The sequence below is a fragment of the Vitis riparia genome, chromosome 9 (genome assembly GCF_004353265.1).
Source record: "Vitis riparia cultivar Riparia Gloire de Montpellier isolate 1030 chromosome 9, EGFV_Vit.rip_1.0, whole genome shotgun sequence".
NCBI classification, from domain to species: Eukaryota; Viridiplantae; Streptophyta; class Magnoliopsida; order Vitales; family Vitaceae; genus Vitis; species Vitis riparia.
In genome coordinates, this window is record NC_048439.1 from 11,884,446 (window position 1) to 11,890,727 (window position 6,282).

Below are 6,282 nucleotides of genomic sequence, written 5' to 3' on the forward strand. Positions count from 1 at the left end.
GTGGATGATATCCTCCTTACTTGCTCTGATTCTACAAAACTGGATTGGTTTTTAAGTAAGATCAAATCAACCTTTCCAGTTTGAGACCTTGGATCCCTTCATTTCTTCTTAGGTATTGAGACACAATTTTTGGCTGATGGTCTTCTCATCACCCAACGAAAGTACATTACTAATATGCTGGCCAATTCTAACATGTCTGAGTGCAAGCCTTGTCATACACCTATGTCGACCAGCTCTCCACTTTCCAAACTCTCTGGTGATCCTTTATCAAATGCAGAGTAATATCGCCAAGTGGTTGGATCCTTGCAATATATTACTCTGATTAGACCTGATATCTCATTCTCGGTCAATAAATTATCTCAATTTATGCATCAGCCCACTCAAGAGCATTGAACAGCGGTTAAGAGGCTGTTGCGTTATCTTAAGGCTACTGTTGGTTTCGGTTTGTTCTTCTCCAAGCATTCCACTCTTAATTTGCAATGCTTCACTGATAGTGATTGGGGTGGTTGCCTCGATGATCTTCGATCGACAAATGGTTATGCAGTCTATCTGGGCAAAAATATTATTTCATGGACTTTGAAGAAACAACCAACCATTGCCCGGTCTTCCACCGAGAGTGAATATCGGGCTCTTGCTAACTCTACTGCTGAAATTATGTGGCTTCGATCACTTCTCTCTAAACTTGGCTTCTCTTCCTCAAATCCAGCTACATTGTGGTGCGATAATGTGGGAGCTATTTATCTATGTTCGAATCCTGTCTTTCATGCCCGAACAAAACATATCAAACTTGACTATCATTTCATTCGAGAACAAGTCCAACAACGCAACATTCAGGTTCGTTTTATTTCTTCAGATGACCAGATTACTGATATTCTTACCAAACCACTTGGTCAACGTCTATTTGTTAAGCACCGAGACAAGCTTTGGCTTTGTTCTTCTCCGCCTTCACCTTGACAGGGGGTGTTAGAGCAACAACCAGATATAGTTTGTTTTATTTGTATCTATTGTTGTAACTATCATCCTTTAATCATGTAAGTAGTTAGTTGATTTTATGCTATTTCAAACTCTGTAATTCAGCTATATTATTAACACAGCAATTTTATCTTTACATTGGTAAAACAAACATTTGTTTTCTAGACGCCTAATATGAATAAACTTTTTTTTCAACCCATGCATGGAATTCTACACACGTAGAGGCCAAATTGAAGTCCTTTGTTCACATGTATCACTCATCTTCTATCCTTTTCTTTTGAATTATGTGAAGCCTATTAGTTTTTAGCTTATTTTCAAACCCATGTTTGGACTTCTATTCAAATAGGCGTGAATATTTATAAAAGTAGGTGAGAATCTAAGACTATGTTTGGACTTTTGTACAAATAGGTGTGAATATTTACAAAAGTAGGTGAGAATGTAAAGGCTATGTTTGGATTCAATAAATATTAAAAAGAATTATTTGTATTTAAGCATTTATGTACAGGGAATAAGATGTGGAATTAATATCTTTTAGCTTTCGAGCATAGTAGGAGGAGCAAACGTCTTGAATTATTAGCAAATTCTTTTTATCTTTTACTTTATCAAACGTTTTTCTTGCGCCACTTGTGAGCATATAAAGTATACTCTAAAAATAAAGATTATGATCAATTCCTAGAAAATACTTAGGAAAGAAAAAATGTTAAGGAAAATAATTTTCTCATATTTTGTTTTACTATGAAAACTATGCAAAAAAATAAAATATAAGTAAAATTAATTAGAAATTTATATATTTTTAAATTATTTAAACTTTACATAGAAGATGAAAAATAAGTTAAATAAATTTGAAGAAATACATAAAAAACAGTTCATTAATTTTAAATCTATTTTTTATTTTATTTGAATTGTTTTCTTTCTACTTTTCCTTTTTGTTTTTTTTTTCCAGTTTTTTTCCTCAAAATTTCTATTAATCAAGCATAGCCTATACAAGTTGAGGAATGATGTAAAAAGGAGAGATTATAATAAAGTTTTTTTTTTACAAGTTTGTGTAATAATACATTTACACAAATATATATATTTTAAAAAAAACAATTTATTATTTTATTTTTTAGTTTTTTTAAAAAATAGAAAATCTGAAAATTTAAAAAGTAAAATTAAAAAAAAAAATCAATCTTGCTTTCACCTTCTAAATTTTGTTTCATTTCCTCATAATTAAGTAAGATAAACTTGTTTTTCTTTTTATTTTTATCATTGCGGTTTTTAAGATTCAAACAAGATGGAGTCAATAATGACCTCCTTAATTTATGGTGCGTATCCATTTAATCCTATTTAGAAGAGTTAATGGGCTATTGTAATTTCAAAATTCAAGTGTTGTGATTCCAAAATAAGGAAGTTTTCTCGCTTCTTTTATTACAATTGATTGTGTAGATATTTTAGCTTCAGGGTCAAGTACATTCTACTTAAAAATACTCATATTATCTATGAGAAGGTATTAAATACATCTATTCTACCACATTAGTATGTTAATATAGTATAACTATCCATTCATATTTATCAAATCAAAACCTAAATAAGGAAGGAAAGAAAGTTATTTAAATTCGAAGATAATTAATAAAAGCTTTAAATTATTAGAAAAATGAATTATAAAAATTATTTTTTAATAAAATAACTTAATCACCATTTTATTTATTTTGAATTAATTAATTCTCAATAAGATCTAAAATATCAATAAATTATTATACTACATTAATAAGCATTATAATACCACATCAACGAACTTAGAACAACAAAGATACTCAATATATTCTATTAATAATTATATGCATTGTCAAGTAATTTTCAATTTCACCATTTTATCAAATTTTTTTCCAGGTTTTAGGTGATTATGGATATGTACATAATTCTTATATTCTATCAAAAACTCTTGAGTGGACAATAAATTATAATTACCATTGACTGATTCACTTCAATATAGTCAATAAAAAATTTAGTTATTTAAAAAAGAAAACTCACGGTGATATACCATTGACTGATTGACTTCAATAATTTTTTTTTCAAAAAAAAAAAAAGGAATGAAAACCGCAGAGAACTTAGCTTTGCCAAGGGGCCCATGTGTGCCATCACCCTCGACTTGGTGCCCATCACCTTTCCCAATATCTGCAAATAAAAGGCATTCCTTTTTTGCTTCGAATTTGTCATTCCTCTTTCTTACCTTCTCCTTGGAGTTTTTCATACATCAAAGTATTTTCCATTTTCTGTTAACAAAAAATATGATATTTTCAAAGAACATCTTTTAATTATTTTATATGTTATTTTTACTTATTTTCTAAGGGTTGTTTTAAAAATAATTATACCAACATTTAGAATGATTAAAAATAAAATACTACACATAACAATTACTTTTAAAACAAGTTAAAAGTATTAAAAATAGATTAAAAATATTTTAGGTTTCAAACAAACAGACTTTTATTTTATAAAATATTAGAAAATAGTTTTAAAAAATTATTTTTAAAAATTGTTTTAAAAAATAATTACCAAAAAAGTCTAAGTTTTTATCAATAATAAAAAATGAAAAAAAAAAAAAAGATAAGTGCATTAGAAAAATAATAATAAAATAGTAAAAATTCATATTAAAAAACAAATTATTAATCTTTTTATTCAAAAAACGTTTCTTATAAATTATTTCTATTTAATCTTGACTTAAAAAAAAAAGGGGTAGTCTTACCTTATGAAACTATTTAATTTTATTTTATTTCATGAAAATTAACTAACTTTAATTAATAAAAATATTTTCTCCTACCCTATGGACAAGGACAAAAAATGGGGCCAGGCCAGTGGAAAATATGATGAGAAATGTTGAATATCTTGAGGATTTTTTCGTCCGTATCTTCTGAATTTTCCGTTTATCCTCGTATCAGCACGCTCCATGCCTAGCACTGCCCTTCACGCGGCTTCCAACCCACGCTCCACGCTCCATTGTGGCCATGCTCCACACGTTTTGACCAGGACGTCAACTGGTCTTTTTTTGAAAATTAGAGGATGTAGGGGGCTAGCTGTTGGGTTTGATCCCAAGCACATGCATTGGAACGACGGACATGGGCAGTGGTACTTGGGCAATGGAATCTAAAAGGTAAAAATGTACTTTTATACACACATTTTAAAAAAAGAAAAAGAAACTAGAAGTCTTTAAAAATAATTTCGATTTAGTGTACATCCAAGTCAAAGTAATATTTGTGATTATAAGAAAATAACCTTTGATGGAAAAGTAGGTAAAATCTTAATTATTATTAAATAATATATATTATATTTGGATTTTTGGAATTCTTATTTGAAATATTTGATTAAAAAAGGTGAAATAATTTCTAAATTGTGAATTTAATTATTCCCATGTTATTTCTTAAAAAAAATAACCTATTTTTTGACATAAATTCCTTCTACCATTTCAAGTATTTACATTTGGTTTTTTTAAAAAATGTTATTTTTATAAAAAAACAAATGAGTACATTTTTGTCCAAATAAGACCAAGAAAGGGGTGAGATGTTAAATTTCAAAAATTGGGATTTTAAAAACCCTTTTAATCAAATAACTCATCTTATTTTATTATTATTTTTTTCAAATGTGTATGAAAACACACTTTTCATAATATAAAAATTATCATGATATTTTATATATATATATATATATATATATATATATTGATTAAAATAAGAGAAATATAAAGTTTAAATATTTTTAAATAAAAAATCATATTTTTATTTATTTTATTTTATTAAATTATCCCAATTACATAGATCAATATAAATAAGTTTTTAAGTTTTGTATATTATAATTGAACATCACAAATTATGTCCTTCATATATTTATTATAAAAAGAATTTAATATGAGTATTATTTCTTCTTTTATAATTTCTAAACTTTTTTTTAATATTTATATGAGTTTTAATCAATTTTCTTTTTATTTAATTGATATATCATGATATATTCATAAAATCCAATCATTTATATTTCCTTAAAAACTAATATTTTTATCCTTGCATATGAACTGTTATCCAATATATGCTCAATTTTTGAAAAATTTGAAAGAAAATGCAACAAAAAAGAAAAGAAAAGATGAAAGAAAAAAGGAAAATAGGTTTAAAATTAATAAATGATTTTTATATATTTTTTAAATTCACTTCACTCTTTTTTCCTTTTTATATAAAATTTAAATAATTTAAAATTTTAATTTTTTTAATTATATGTACTTGATCATGACAAACCCAATAATTAAAATTGTCATTAATTGAACAAATGAGATTAAAGACTTGACATGCAACTTCATTGGAAAAATTCAAAATTAATGAAAAGAATAAATTTAAAAAATGCAAGAAAAATGGTATTCCACTTGTATAAAAGGATGAGTTCTGGTTGTTGAATGGCAGATGGAGGAAAATAAAAGAAAATTGAGACGGGAAGGAGTTGCAAGTGTCATTTATTGATGGTGCGAGCTGTTGACTCCTGTGAACCACTCAATCTAGGGGAGTTTTTATAATCTATAACATCCTGCATAATCAATTAAAATGGATGAAATCTTTCCTACTTTGGAAAATTAACCCTTTATCTTTTTTCAACCTAAAAAATACCAATTTTTAACAAAAATGTTCTCATCTTTTCCTTATAAAAGTAACCCTTTATTTTAAAACACACATATAAATAATGAAAATATTGAAAGGTATTTCTATAAAAAAATGAGTTATTTTTCAAGTTCGAAAATTGGAAATATTAGTTTTACAAATTTGAAAAGTTTTCATCATTTTTAATCAATTAATCCTATATATTTTTCATTTTCTTGGGAAAATAATTGAACTTTGTGTTCATATTTGACAAAATGAAAATTGGAGAAACATTTACAACCTTATTTAAATAATATAGATTTGAAAAAAAAATTAAAAAATTAAAAAATTAAAATTAATTAAAATTAATTAAAATTCTAATATTCACGAGCATTTCCACTATGTTGCAGCATGGGTTTTGGTTAGGGGTTTGATTAGATATGAAAATGAAGGAACCCACTTCTAAAACTTCCATTGAACATCATAATGAAGAAGAAAATTGTGGGTTTATGTTGAGGGATTTCAAATGTGTAGGCCACTGAGGCCAAAGGACAAAAAAGGGTTGGGGTCATTACTTTTGAAGAGCCAATCACCTCCCCCACCAACCCACCTTTTGACATTTGGGCTCTGACCCATTCCCCACTTGTCCATAATGACAAAAATCAAAGCTTTATTTTAGTGCATTCACGTATCCCTTTCAACTCGAATACTAATGTTTATC